The sequence below is a fragment of the Panthera leo genome, chromosome C2, assembly GCF_018350215.1.
Source record: "Panthera leo isolate Ple1 chromosome C2, P.leo_Ple1_pat1.1, whole genome shotgun sequence".
Lineage (NCBI taxonomy): Eukaryota > Metazoa > Chordata > Mammalia > Carnivora > Felidae > Panthera > Panthera leo.
In genome coordinates this window covers 69,335,676-69,351,722 of record NC_056687.1, presented here as the reverse complement: position 1 = coordinate 69,351,722, position 16,047 = coordinate 69,335,676, and the positions used below count along the sequence as shown (strand labels likewise).

The following is a 16,047-nucleotide window of genomic DNA, read 5'->3' as shown; positions in this document are numbered from 1 at the left end:
GAGAGAGTCTTACATCTGACTACCTACGACTTTCCTCTTAAAAAGCAAAAACAATCTTTTCAAAATCTGCAGGTGTTCTTCCACAAAAATCTTTTGCTGTGACTTCACACTCTATGAATACCCTCTACCCATAAACTGATCTTCCCACCCAACTGTCCTATTTCTATCCATGCCTGCATGTTCTCAGAATCAAGAAACTGGAAGGACTTCCATTAAAGCCATTATTCCCAATGTCAAATACACACACACACACACACACACACACACACACACACACGAATCATTTCTACTGCATCATGATGGTCTTCTAGTATAGAGGAGCTGACTACTTCCCTGCTGCATTATTCCCATTCTCGGTCAAGTTCTTCCATAAATCCAGCTGGGATGTTTCCCCTTATGTCTTCATCCCATCCACTAATTCTAGTTCTGTCCTCAAGAGCAATGCAAATAGCAAAGGGACATAGATCAATCTCGCTTTTCTTCCACATTGAAGGCCCAGCAATATGGAAGACAACTATTATGTTTATATGCACATTTTCTGCTCTAAATCAACAGTCAATTCAAAAAACATCTGTTGAAGGTCAACTATGTGCCTCACATAGTTTAGGTGCTAAGACAGGAGAACTAAATAACATATGGCATCTTCATACAAGATGGTCACACTTGTCCCTAAGAACTCTGGATGTGACCTGGCTTCCAGACTACTCACCCTCTTGCTCCTCCAGATACACTATGGCTTGTTGATGCCTCTCTTCAAGCTTGGTACCCAGAATGTGGGAGAAAATATAGATGGGAGCATTGTGCTCCTTGGTATTTACCCAAAGGAGCTAAAACCTATGTCTACCCAAAAACTTGCACATGAATGTTTATAGCTTTATTCAAAATTGCCAAAACTTGTAAGCAACCAATCTTTTAGTTGGTGAGCAGATAAACAAATTTATCCAGACAATGGAATATTATTCAGTGCTAAAAAGAAATGAGCTGTTAAGCCATGAAAATATATGGAGGAATCCTAAAAGCATATTGCTAAGTGAAAGAAGTCAACCTGAAAAGACTACATACTGTATGATTCCAACTATGTGACATTCTGGAAAAGGTTAAACCATGGAGACAATAAAAAGATCACTAGTTACCAGGTGTTAGCAGGAGGGAGGGATGAAAAGGCAGAACACAGGGGATTTTTAGGGCAGTGAAACTACTGTGTATAATACCATAATGGTGGATACATATCATACCTTTGTCCAACCCATGGAATGTACAACAGTGAACCCTAATGTAAACTATGGACTTTAGGTGATTATGACACGTCAATGTAGGTTCATCAATTATCACAAATGTACCACTCTGGTCGGGATGCTGACAATGGGGGAGGCTGTGTATTGTATGTGGGGGAGCGGGGCTGGGTATAAAAGGGAAATCTCTGTATCCTTCTCTCCATTTTTTAGTCAATCTAAAACTGCTCTAAAAAAAAGTCTTTTAAAGAAATTAATAGAAAAAAGTGGATGAGTGAGTCTGTAGATTACACCAACATCAATTTCCTGGGTTTGATACTGTACTAATAGTGGGAGATGCTGGGCAAAGGGTGCACAGGAGTTCCCTGTATGTTTCTTTGCACTCTCCTATGAATCTCTATTTCAAAATTAAAAGTTTAGAAATAAGTGGATGGATGAGCTCCCACTGACAAAAGCTGCTAATGGGACAGTTCAAAGACTAATAAAAGACCCAAACCAGGATGGATTCACCTACTGAAATACCTCTGGAAATGAGCACCAAGGAGAAGAGAGAAGACTGTCAGAAAAAGGTCCACACCTTGCCCTCCCTAGGAGGTAGGGCATCCTTCTGGAAGGACAACCCTGACCTCTGAGATTGGAATCTGCAGGGCCTTCTCATTCCTATTCTTGGGACATCTGGATGGGCAGAGTCTGTGATCCATGCTCCTTGGCATGTGGAGGGGCTATGTGGAGTGGGGGTGGGGGGTCATGAATCATCAGGCTCCAGAGTCCAACACACCTTTCTTTAAAATGCAGTCCTATCACTCACCAGCAGCAGTGGCCTGAGCATATTATTTTCCTTCTTCAGCCCTCCACAAAACAGAGACAGAGAAGAGTACTATTATCACACAGGATTATGAGAGGAGGCAATAAAATAATTCATACAAAGCACATATATAGCTCCAGCAGCTACCAAAAACTTAAAACATTCATGGTCTGAGAGTCTTCTGCATGAGTAAGGTCTAGTTTTCAGGACACACTCTTACTCCCTTTGTAACATCAGATAGAACTTCTACCCTTCTCCCACTTGCTGGTACCTCTCTAGTTTGCCATGACATCTCAGATGTCCAGCTACCCCAACCAGTGCTTTTTAAATCTTATTCAGTAAAGAACTAGTTTGGTTTTTGTTTTTTCTTTCATTTCTTATTCCAATCTGTCACAGACTGGTACTTTCATAAGATACAATAAAAATGAATTACTAGAGAAACATGATTTTATTTTATTATTTTTTATTTTTTTTAATTTATTTATTTATTTTGAAAGAGACAGACACAGTGTGAATGGAGAAAGGGCAAAGAGAGAGGGAGGGAGAGAATCCCAAGCATGCTCTGTGCTGTCAGTGTAGAGCCCAATGTGGAGTTTGAACTCACAAAACTGTGAGATCATAACCTGAGCTCAAATGGAGAGCTGGATGCTTTACTGACCAAGCCACCCAGGTGCCCCTCACATACTATATTTTTAGATTTATCAGTCTGATATGTATCATTAATTCCTTTACCTTGCTGAGTAATATTCTATTGTCATTTTAAAAACAAAATATAAGTCCCTTTAAAAATGTTTTAGATTCAGACAAAATTACTCTGGGAAATTGGTATAAAAGTTTATAAATGCTTCCTTTCAATTTCTTTACTTCTCATTACTGACTGTATAACAAACAGTTGACAGAGCTGGGCCATGGACTGCACCTCAGGTAGCACCTGTCTGGTACCTCCTTTCTCCAAGCTCCTTAATGGCTTTAGTCACAAGTGAGTACTTTAAAATCTCTATTTTTTATATCAATTTAGATTCCCAAGCTATATTGCATGCTCTCTGGGTCATGTCCACTATGCCAAGGGTAGGACAGGTAGTTCACAGGGGCTCAAATCCTTGCTGATAATCCAAATATTAAACAGGCATATTAGTTACTTTTACTTTTTCATGATTTAGACAACCTGATTGCACATTTGTGAAAACTTGCCTAATGAACACATTTTGTGCCTTTAGCATCCTTCCCTATTTGCCTTCCATCTATTTCTGTTTATGTCATTTTCACCACCTGCTTTAACTCCATTTAACTGAAATGCACCAGATATAGTCACTGTTTCTCTTCCACTGAGGGACAAGACAGGATAAATCACATAAAATCCCATTCATCAGAAAATCTGGCTCTGGCTCACCAAATAAACATTCAAGGAAATGGAGTGCTTATACTAATTTACTTCCAGGGGATACTGTTAATCTCACCTCTGTGTCTCTCTAATGCCAGGCACGTGATAGCTGCTCAATAAGCATTCGTGTAAACTGGCCATAGAGTGCTGGCTGTATCTCAGTGACCGCAGGTCATATTTTCAGTCATGTCACTCAGAAGGCAAGGGTAGCCATGACCAGAAAAGAGCAATGAGTGGCAGTGTTACAGGAAGGAGCCTCGGGCTCATTTAGTCCAGTGACTTTCTATCCTGGATACACAGTGGAATCAGCTGGGAACTTAAATACCCAGGCCTGCCTCCCAGACCCAGAAATGTTTTTTTATGTAATTTTTCTGGGGTGAAACCTGAGCATCACCATTTTTCAGATTCTATAGGTAATTCCAATGTGCGGCTAGGATGAAAAGGCACTGGTTTGGAATGCCCTCACATCCACACTGGTGTTTAGCAAATGTTCCTTACATGTTGACTGAGTGAATGGTTCAACCAATGGATCAATCCATTGATCAATCTAATTTGATCCAACTGGATCTAAATCCATTGATCTATCCAATTATCAGAATGAGTCTGCAGTAAATGTGGACACTTTTGACTCCTGTCTCCTCAGACCCCTCACCTCTGGTGTACGTCTTCTCCCAAGGTCCAGCCTCAAACTCCAGCCAGAAAACACCCCTCTTCCATTCTCTTGCTGGTTGGGGGGTGGGGGGGGGGCTTTTTCTGGATCACTGGCCTTAAGAGAGCTCATCCTCACCTTTTTCAAGCAGGAAACTCCCAAGCTTTCTCAAATACACACCCAGAAGGCCCCCATGAATACCACTGGTCTCAACTCATACAGGATGGGAACATGTTATCTCATCTATTTTGTGTTTATTTAATGGTTGTTCTTCGATTGTTTTTCTGGCAGTCCATGGGTCCAGGATGCTATCTCAGACAACAGACTTCCAGAGTACAGAGGCCTGAGAACACTTAGTACAAAGTGACTGGTTTGTAAAAGGTCTAGTAAATGGATGTTGCTGTTGTACTGCTATAGAGAGGCAAGGTAGGGGGGCAGCATGTGAAGTGACCAGGAAGAGGAGGAAGCAATGTGGTGTGCACATGTGGTGTGGTCTGGAAGGGAAGATGAGATGCTGGCTGCTCACTGTGGGCAGGCACAGGTGACACACGTGATTAGGCACTGCCCACCACCCCATCTCAAGGGGCAGGGAACAGCTAGCCATACCAAGTTCTTCGCCAGGAATGTGTGCCTGGGGCTGCCACAGCTTCTGACCTCTGGTTGCTCCCTAAGCAGCTGCCACTGCTGACACTATTTTTAGCTGAACAGCAGCCTCTTCCCAGCCTCCTCTTCTCTAGCTTATTTCCATGACCCCAGAGAAGCCCCTGAACTTTCATCCTGCCTCTGGACCCTGAACCTCCCACTCCCCCTTGAGGCTTACACTAGGTCATCTTGCAATGTTGTTTTGTGGGGATGTTTGGAAGGAAATGAATACAGGGCAACTGGGAAGTCAGTTGTGAAATCCGACACTTATCTTTTAAACCAGGAAAAATCAAAAAGGAAATGCATTAGGTCCAGGGAGAGCATTCCCTCTGGCCCCCGAAAGCAGATACCTCCTGGGTCCCACTTTCTCTACAGGGTCTGCATATTGATGGCATCCCGTCACTAGCACTGACAACAAGCATTTTCTGGTATGTTTCTGTCTTCTCACTAAAAATGGGAAAGAAAATTTGCACTAATATGGGCACCCCTGTTTCCTGACACTCTATTAGACTCTATTCATGGTTTTTCTCATATAAATCTTACAATCCATGAGCTAAGCGAAAGGACCCACCCAGGGTCACACAACCTGTAGTTAGCAGAGCTGGGATTCAAACCTAGTACTTTGTGACTTCAAAACTTACCCCTGAAAACAAGAGTGATCTATCCCCAGCCCTTTAGACTGTGAGCTTTCCAAGGCAGGAAGCCCCATTACACTGGTACCTCCCACTGGGCTCCTTAAATCCTGTGGATTGACTGAACCACCAGCTTCCAGAAAAGAAAGAGGAAAACATACTTGCCATCCACATGCCAGTAAAATATGAAGAAATACATGCCTTCTTGCCCTCCACCACCTTCTCAGCTGACTGGAGGAAAAAAAAAAAAAAAGGAGATAGGTGTCCAGCCAAAAGTGTTCAGACCATTCCAGAGTCAGTGATAACCTTTCCCAGTCCCAGAAGCACCTCTCAACTTCAGGGATTCTGAGAAAACAATTCATTCACTCATCACCCAGCAGATATTTACTGAACACCTACTATATGCCAAGAACCATACTAGCTGTTGGGGATAGCAAACAAAGGAGTCATTTTCTGTCCTCATAAAGCTAGTAGTATAGGAGGAACAATGCTGGGTTTCAGAGGCATTTGTGGGGTAGTGACATCTCCCGACGCACTACCTTAAATTTAGAGCTCAGGCAGTTTTGTGGGAGGAGGAGAAGAAGTAAAGGAAACCAAACTCGTTGCTATGCAACCAGGATGATATATTCTTAGCCAGAGCAGGCAGAGCAGCAGCATGGTGCAGGGAGTGGGTGGGGGGAGGAGAAGTGGGGAAGGAGGAGGCCCAGGAGTACCGAATGGGAGGCTCGTTGTGCACCACCGCTGCACACACAGGCTTCCTCCCTGGAGCAGGTAACAACTGGACACTGCACAGAATCATGCTCACCAGAGGTAATCAGAATATTGTGGGGACAGCCCCAGGAACCACCGAGAGAAGGCCTCCTGCCCAGCTGCAAAAATCCTCGTTCTTGGGCCTGAAATTAACCTACCATTATTAAATCCAGGTCTGTACTGAATACCAAAAAGGGACAAAGAACAGCATAAAGCTGGGCGTGCTTCTGGCCTGGGGAAACATACAGTTCATCAGGGGAGTAAGACATACATGCATAAACACAGCATCAACAAGTACTTATTAAGTACCTCCTCCATGTGTCTTCTGCAAAGTGCAGGACACTGTGGTGCTGAGGAAGGGCTCATGCTGGTGGGTCAGAGCATGCAGACCACAGATAGCATGGTGCTGACAGACAACTAGGGGGACTCAGGCCTGAGAGCTAGACCTGGCTTGGCCACACATGGGCTCAGCACAACCTGTGGCAAGGCTCTCTGGGCCTCAGTCTCTGGATCTCTGAAATGAGCAGTTTTTATACACCTGAGTCCCTGACACTATAAATGCTACAGGACTGCAGAGATAGCAGAATTGAGTATCAAATGGAATACTCAGGAAACGCCATATGGAAGAGGGAGAAATTGAGGATGTAGTGGGGGAAGGAGTCTAATCTTTTTGGAAGGTCTATTGTGTACTTCTACCTGAGGATAAAGAATAGTTTCCCCGGGGCACATGGGTGGCTCAGTCCCTTAAGTGTCCCACCCTTAATTTCAGCTTAGGCCATGATTTCAAGGTCGTGAGATCAAGCCCTGAGTTAATTTCAGTTTAGGCCATGATTTCAAGGTCGTGAGATCAAGCCTGAACCTCAGGCTCAGCACTGCCTGAGGTTGCTTAAGATCCTCTCTCTCTCCCTAGCCCTGTACCCCTCCCACAAGAGCTCTCTCTCAAAAAAAAAAAAAAAAAAAAAAATAGTTCCCCCATTTTCAGAGTTGAAGAAGCCTAGCCTCAAGGAGGTTAACTAACTTACTCATAACCACACAGCTGGTAAATAGTAGATGCAAGATTCAAACCCAGGCCCACCTGGCTCCATGGTCTGTGCACTTTGCACTGGATCACACTGCTTCTCTAAGACAGTAAGACTTGGATCAGAATTGGGTATAAGAAGAACTGCAGGAAGTAACAGGGGCAAAGACACTGATAGGCTGAAAAATTGCTAGGGTTAATAAGGGAAGGTTCCTGGGGATAAGAACAGAGCTGTGAGTGTGAGGAGGGTGCAGTGAATAGAAAGAATGAGAACCTGGCAGTCCCTGGCCAACCCTCTGCGTTGCGCTAAATGCTATGGAAAAGAAAATGGTATATTAAACAGTCCTTGCCCTGAATTAATTTGCAACCAGGGTGATAAAATGTGAAAATTAACAATTAGTGAAATGTTACAAAAATTGTCAAAGAAGGCATACAAAAATAAATCATAGCACAGTTTAAATGCGGGAAGTGTTGCTTCTGATTTTGGTGGGCACAGGAGATTCTGTGTAGAAAGGGGACTAGAGGCAGGCCTTAAAGGATTCAGGGGGAGGGTTGGGGGGGGGGGTGGAAAGGAGACAGTGAGGGCATGTGGGGCAGGAAAAATCTCATCCATAGGAGAAAAAGCAGGAAACATGCTTTGTGGAAGACCATTTCACTTAGAAGAGCTGGTGGGAAACACTATAGACCAGTTGGGTTGTGTGAGACAATAGGGGCCAGGCTAAGGGAATGAAGGGTCCAATCCTTGACCAGAAGGCTATGAGAAACCACTGGCTGTGCTCGGGCAGGGGAGTTTAAGAAAAGGAAAGCAGCAATGCTCAGAGAGCCAGAGAAGGGGACTGATAGGCATGGGACGAGAAGGGTCCCAACTAGGGGATGGTGCTGAGGATGGCAAGCAAGGACTAGTCTCCCAATTATTTCAAGGATGAACATGAAAGTCCTTGTGACTGGGGAACAGGAGAAGGAGGAATCAAAAGTAATCTAACTTCAAACCAAGAGAATCAGAGTCCCATATTCAGAACTAGAGAAGCCTAGCAAAAAATAAAATTGGGGGAAAGGGTGATTATCAGGTTGATCAGTTTCACATTAGACATTCTGCCTAAGGTTCCTCTAAGATAGTCAAGTGAAAAAATGATGAATCACAAACTCAGGAAAAGGAAACCTGAAGCTGGGGGGAGGGCATGAGGGGTCACCATTCACCCAGGGTGAGACAGCCCTCGGCTGCTCCCTAAGCCCCCAGGGAAGGCAAGTCAGCTGCTCAGTGAGTTAGGAACTGTATGTCCTGATAAGAGAAGAGAATGGAAACAGAATCCCTGAGCCAACATTTAATTATTCCCATCAATAGAGCAAGAGAGGCCCTCAAACAGGGTCAAGCCCAGAAGAATCTAGTACACTTCCCTCCCCAAGAAGGACTTCTTTCTGTGCTCTAGTGAGGGATCACAGCCTTGCCAGGAACAGAAGATCACAGGGAACCTTGTCCAGCATTTTGGTACACAGACACAGGATAAGACTCTGGAGTCAGAACAATGTGGGGACAAATGACAGTTGCTCCACCTAAGTGTACATGGGCTGGCTGTCCACCCTGTCTGAAAAGTAAATAAGACAAGTGTCTTAGTGTCAGGTACCTGGCATAATGTAGGGCATACAGATGGCATGAGTTAAATGTTAGTTCCCTTCAGCTCCACCTGAGAGCAGGCCTTTTCATTCCCATCCAGTTGTCAATGATATAGTTTTTCCATTAATACTACTCAGAAGACCCAGTTAGTTATACGCTCTGAGATAGCACAAAAAATGTCAATTTCCTCTTCCACCTGCCAAATGTTGCATGTTTCCCCTGGAGCTGGGTTTGGGGAACCATGAACTAAATTCCATCCTCATGATAAAATCTGACAGACTTAAAGCAGAAGGGGGGCGGATATAACTGCTTTTCTGTAAATACAGCTCAGGGTTCCCAAAGTATCAACTCCACCTGATTGTCAATGGCAATTGAAATTCTACCATTAGAGATCTACTTCTTCAGTTTAACATTCTTCTTTTAAATATCAAATTCTCCCATGAGGAAAGCTCATTGAGCTATTACCAGTCAATCATAAGTTACAAAACGTACATTAATTTATTAGCTGCCTGAGAGAGCAAGAATTCTGATGCTTTGGAGAGGAGGAAGGGGTCGTTTTGGAGCTGGATCACTGATCCTATTTGGGGAGACTGAAGTGAGCTAGAAACCAGAGGGTAAAGGGACCTAAAAGAGCAAGCTCACAGCTTCACCAGGATCTACCTTGATCACTGAATGAGAGGGGTCATAAAAGAGATAACCTGCTGGCTGGAAGTACCAGGTGACAATGTGGGACCCTGAGGGTATAAAATGAGAGTCAGCAAGACAGTACCTCCCTGCACTTCCCAGTAGCAGAAAGGCAGCAAAGCACCATAGAAAAGCCATCTCCACTGCCCACAGAACCAAAATAAAAGGGATCACGGGACACCAGGAGAGAATGAGGTTGGAGCCAGGAACCAGTCCCAGATAATGCAAAAATTCTCAGCTATGCTTTCCTTGCCCCCACTACTCTCCTGAAACTGTTCCTTCAGAGATGACCCCTGATGTCCTAACATTCAAACCCCAGGGTTCTACCTACCTACCTCCTCAGCAGATTAAAAGCCAATGCCCACACCTTCCTTGAAACCCCTGTGTGAGGGAATCCCAGGCACCTTGGTGTGACCACTCTCACTTTCCTTCTCACTGAGACCCAGGCTCTGCCTTGCTCCTCTCTGCACTCACCCCCTTGTTCCTAACAAGGCAGAGGAGCCATAGCCCAGCAGTTCTCAGCAAAGCAGGAAAGAGTCACTCCAAAGAGTCTCTACCATACAGAGCCTAGCATATGGCTGGTACATAATAAATTACAGATGTAATAGAGACAGTTATGCATTTCAAATGCTGGCCAAATTATGGGTCAGAAGGATCCCATCATAGGAAGCCACAGAAGGTACAGCTCTTGGTTGTATTTCTGAGGAAGCTCCACTTATTCAACACTGACACCTGGACTTAGACACACAAACACCTATTCAGCATATTTTCTCCAAAGAACAACCTAAAAGGGTGCTATCAACCTCATGGCCCTTTGCCTCCTCAGTATTCTGGTCTCCTATATCTAAGGAGGCGTTCTTACAGAAGACTGCATCATCACAGGAAAAGGTCCCATGGATGGAATCTGAGAGGAGAGAGCTTCTCTGATACACAGGGACTCTCCTCGTCAGAGCCAGCTTCCCCAGACCCTCCTACTGCAGGCCCTCTAGCATCCTCCCTGACCCTGGCCTTGCCCAAGATGCACCAACTATTTCTGCAATGAACTATTTCTGCCATCCCACATCTGATTATATGTACCATGACACAAACATCAGAGAACAACATCAGAGAACACCACACTCCTAAACTTTGGGCCTCATCACCCCACTGTCTTCCCTTTCCTTCCAGCAGAAATGCCATGGCAACGATGCCATGCTCTCCCCCACCAAGTGGGAGCTCTCTAAGGACCAAAGCAATGGTGAAAAGCCACACATTGGACCTTGATTCTTCCTCCCTCTGTACCTACCACTTCCCTTCAGCACCCAGCAGGACACTCTGCCCATGAGGTCACCCCTGTTCATGCCAGTGACTGAATGATGCATAGAACTAAGAGGCCCCAGGGGTATCACCGAAGGGAGAGATGTAACTACAGGGGAAAAGGTGGAAGGAGAGATGGCAGACAGGGAGGAAATGGAGGATACCTCTGTGACCTCAGCAGTTTCTGACATATGCTATCTTAGCCACCCTTTATATCTTTGGCCCTGGCCCTGATCACTGAGATTCACCCTTTCATCTGCTCCTCCATCTCTGCCCATTGAGTGTGAAACACTGAGATTTGTCAGATATTCTGAGCACCAGAACCCATGCAAGAAAGTTGCCAAGGCAACAGAACACTCCTCTCTGGTATAAATACTCACGGGTGATACCCCTGGTGGAGTAGAGCACAAACACCTCCCCCTCCTCCTTTAGTCAGATCTGGCAGACTTCAAAGTTAGGGGAGCCATGACTGGTTTTAGCAGGGGGAGTGGCACAAGGAGGTTCCTCCAGACCAGCTAAGTCACTGTCTAATGGACAATCCAGCAGGGAGAGAGGACGTTGCAGTTCTGATTAAATGTTTAGCTCTCACTGGGCCCAGGGGTGGGCATGGAGGCCCAGGGAAGGCTGGAAGGGTGGAAGCAGCATGAACTTTGGTTGGGGGAGGACACTCCTGAAGCCACAGTACCAGGACAGGCCCTGCAAACCCTGATATGCCAGCCTGCTGGGGCCACTAAGAGATGTTGGAAACGTATGCTCTGCCTGGGGCTGCTCTGACCTCCCTTCTCTTCTTTTTCCTTCTTTTTTCCCCCTGCATCTTAATGTTTATGCCTCTTTCAGATGTCTAGTGGTTGGCCCAAGGTCTGAAGGTAACTGTGTGCACACAAACACATCACAGACACCCAGGAAAAGAGTTTGTTTCCACACATGGGCATTCAGGTCACAACAGGGCAAATTACCTCTGGGCCTGTGTAGGGCAATTCTTACTCTGAAAGCAGACACAGGTGGGCTGGGACAGAAATAGGCGAGACAGCAGGCACAGGCACTCTGGTTACTTTTCCTGAACCAGAATCAGTTAAGACCACACACTAGGGCCAGCAGAAGAGGGCTCAACACACGAAAAGATACATGTTTGCTGATGTTTTCATAGCTTCTTTCATATACACAGATGGAGGCTTGGTCACCCTTGTCCCCATTGCTCACAGACCACAGCCCAGGCAAAGGGAGAGAGGACCGGGAGCACAAAGCAGGATCCAGAAAGATGATCTACTGTTGCCCAAACTTTCATGACCGACTCTGACTTCAGGCATAAACTCTACTAAGTTCACGCTTCCCAGGGTCACTAACAGCCATAGCCAACACCCTTTAGAGTCCAGAGGAAAAGAAAGAAAAGGCAAATGCCCCCGCCCAGCTTGGCAGTGCCATTCTCCTCAGGCAGAGGCCACTGAAGGGCTGGTCATGGGCAGGGCTTGATTCAATGTCTTCTGTTGGGGTCAAAGGCCAGGCTGGTCAGGCCCTGGGAGCTACCAGAGCATGTTTGAGAATCAGCAGAGTAATGCTGCATTTAGAAAGACAGAGGCTGAACCACTGAGACTGAGAAAGCCCAAGGGCTTATCTTCTTTGGGAAGACAAGACTCCTCCATTCCTGGAGAAGTGTCTATGGCTCTCACACCATGAACACCACCTCTCCCAGCAATAAGTGAAGCACATCTGGGCGGAGAAAGGAAGGATGGCCTTGGTGCAGCCAGCAGTGGAGGGTCCTCACTCAATGAGCTCCAGAGTAGGCAGGAAATATGCAAAGTGGTTATCTGGCCCATAGCCATGCTACCAGCGCTCAATGATCACCTCAATGCCCATGATGAGGTTCTCAGGGTTGAAGGAGATCTCAGTGTCCTTGGCTGCCTGGTAGTCATATAGGGTCTGAGCACAGAGCCTTTTTCCATTCAGCCCCATGGTCCACACGCTCAGAGCCACCATCTTAGTGCTGCAGCATTGGGGCCTCTTCCGTCTGTACCACACACAGCAGAGTGCTAGGTACTGATTCCTAATGGAGATCTACCCTGGGCCTTGATGAGGCTTGGGTCAGCCCTTTGCCGAGGTGGGTCTCTGGTTGGGTGAGCTGCTTCTGCAGGAAGGGACTCCTCAGTTCACCTGGCTGGGGGCTGGAGACAGACGTGGTGGACATGGCCTTTTCCTTCTGCTTGAAAATCCTCCATGCATGTGCTGGCTGCTTACACACAGGCTCCTGTTCCTCTCTATTCCTTGAAACTACTTCCTGCTGCTCACACTTCCCCTGGGGTCCAGCCTCACCGCCTTGTTCCTCCCGATAGCACTGCTCCTGGAGGGAGGCCTCACACAGCTCCTGCTCCCGGTGCTCCTGCTCCAGTGGCTGCCACTTCTCCTCTTCCCGCCACTTGTCCAGCCTGTGAGTCTTCTCCTTCTCCTCCTCCTCCTTCTCCTCCTTCTCCTCCTCCTCCTCCTCCTCCTCCTCCTCCTCCTCCTCCTCCTCCACCTCTTCTTCCTCCTCTTCCTCCTCTGCTTTGGCCCAGAAGCTGTCTTTGCTGGCTCAGATATAAGACATGGTATTGATCTTCTGGTACACAGAACCCACAGGGGCCTGGGGGCCCATGTCCTGGAAATGGCAACTCTCCCCATGGAAGGCGCGGTTGGCACCTGAGGCCCTGGTTATCTTGTGTATTATGCACTCAGGCTCCATGTCCTCCTTGGCCCTCACATTGACTGTCACATGGGCCCCCTTCAGAAAGCTGGCCACAGTGCTGACATGGTTGGCGCATGCTCCCGCACATCATTCACACCCTCACCTGTTCAGTTGATGAGGACAAATTTGGGCAAGCCACAGTTGGGGTCCTTCACCCTGCAGAAGGCATATATCACCTTCCACTGTTGAGCTCCTCCACCATCTCCTCCAGGTCCCCCTCGCCAGTGCCAGCCACATGGATGTCATTGCTGTTACCCTCATAGGTAAAGACAGTCCAGTCAGTCAGGAACTCTTGGTGACCACTCACATGTAGGCCTCCTGCATCACCAGCCTGCTCTGGCTCAGGTTTGTAGCCATGGCGAGCCCCATGGTCCCCACATCACCACCATTCTGACCTCTCTTATTTTCCATACTTCTTCCCAGACCCACTAAAATACAAATTGCACAAGAAACAATGCTAGAATCAAGCGTCCATGTCCCAGTGCTGTTCCAGGAAGACTGTGCCCTTCACCCCTGCCCTAAGCTAACAGCATTCCATTCACATGTCCATCTCATCCATCCCCTGCATCCAACCCACACCCAGAGCATCATATTTTTGCCCATTCCCTTCCCTAGATCCCAGTCCTCCCAACTGTAAAAAGTAGTAGAGGGGAGCTTTCCTGTCCTCCCTCCAACTCCAAAATTTCTGGAAAACCAAAGAGATGAAATTTTGTGTGTGAGGACTCCTTGGAGAAACTCTTCTAAGAAGTAGTCAGTACCAGCAGCCCTACTGTCAAAGTTAGGGGGCCCCAGGAGGGTCCCCAAGTGTCCCAGTTCTCATGCTTTGAGGGCAGAATAGAACAACAATCCAGAACAAGGATCTTACATTCATTTCCCCTTACCATCCACATCCTCACCATCACTCCCCACAAATCTCCATTATACCTAGCCTAAGCTACTCATACATTAGGAGCCACATCCCAACATCACTCTGTCCATTATCACTGCCCATCTCACACTCACTCAGCCTGCAGGACCAGTGGACTCAGCCTTCCCAAAGCTTTCCACAGGCGCACAGCCCAAAGGACTCCTCCCCCAATTCTTGAAGACCCATCTGCACCAATTATGTGACATATCATACTCCGCATTTTATTATTTATTTTTTGGAGGCCCCACACAGCATTTAGAACAATGTTGTGCACCTAGCAAGCACTAAATGAAGATTTGTTTTAGGGTGGATTTTTAAAAATCATTCATTGTTCAACAAAACCTGGTAACATAAGTCTCCAGGTGTCCAAGACATCCCTCCAGAAGGAGAAGGGAACTCCCCACATCTTCTGCTGCATTTGCCGACATACCTCTCCTCCCCCTCTTCTAAACACCATATTCCTGCTCTGGCCTGAAACATCCTTTCCAGTTCCAGTTACCCAGACTGTCACAGCTGCTCTACCCCAACAAACCTTTCCCTTACTCAGGATGGCTCAGGACCCCACTCCTCAACCTCTGACATCACTAAACCATCTTCTGAATTTCCTGTGGAGCACAAACAAGGTGGAATTTGTTAAAGCAGATTCAACAAGCCCTGTATAACAAACACTCTGGGATGTGCACATCCGTGACCATCTTTTGTCAGGTCACACCTTGCATCAGCAACCTGTGTCCTGGCTTAGGACTCTAGGACCTCTTAGTTGCCTCGAACCTCCACTCAGAATTTCTGAACATGCAACAGCCACTAGGCTTTCTGGCAAGAAACTGGTATTGTCTCTCCCTGTGAGGAGACTCTAAAGACTGCTGCATTCTACCCTCCTCTCAGAGGTAAAGCAGACACCAGGGCCACCTCATTTGTCCTTCCAGGTTCCCTGACAGTAGGCCTAGAATCATAGTAAGAGGGCAGGCTTTGCTACCAATCAAGCCAGGGTTCAAATCCTTGCACAACTTGGTGTGTACCCAGTTCAATCAGCATCCACTGAGTGCATACACTTGTTCCAAGGGATCAGGGGCTCTTACAGAATTAGTCCTTAGACCACCACTATCAGCAGCAGCAGCAGCAATGCCTGGAAACTTGTTAGAAACGCACATTCTTGGGTCAACCTCAGACCTGCTGAATCAGAAACTCTGAGAATGGGGCCAGCAACTTGTGTTTTAACAAACTCTCCAACTCATTCTGCAACACACTCAAATTTGATCTAGATCCTGGGGATACACAAAAATGAAAAATCTATGATCTAGACCAGCAGTTCTCATCCCTGGCTGCACATGAAAATCACCTGGAGAGCTTTTAAAATAATACCAAAGCCTGGCCCCACCCTAAACCAATTCCATTAGAATCGCTGTGAGTGGAAAAATAATCATAATGCAACATGCAGAACACGAAGACTGAACAAGAGTGCAATGAGAAGGGAGAAGGCAGTGAGGAGATCATAGGAAGAGGCTTCACTATATGTAGCTCTGTTTCCTCATCTGTACTTGGGGATCATAATGTCCATCTTACCTGAGATGATGTATATAAATGCCTGGTACACAGTAGATGATCCATCTGCATCAGCCCTACCCCCTACCCCAGAATAGACCCCTTGCTGACTCTGAGCTCAGCAACTGGATAGATGTATTTAGAATGTCCCCGACATCAGTTCACCATCGAGGACCCCACC

General features: G+C 46.5%; 1 protein-coding gene and 1 pseudogene across 1 annotated transcript in view; both read right to left on the bottom strand.

The window, feature by feature from the left end:
• Nucleotides 1-16,047, bottom strand: part of KALRN (kalirin RhoGEF kinase) — a 598,446-nt gene that overhangs the window by 547,212 nt on the left and 35,187 nt on the right. The window lies entirely within an intron of this gene.
• LOC122229387 lies at nucleotides 12,460-14,399 on the bottom strand (annotated as a pseudogene).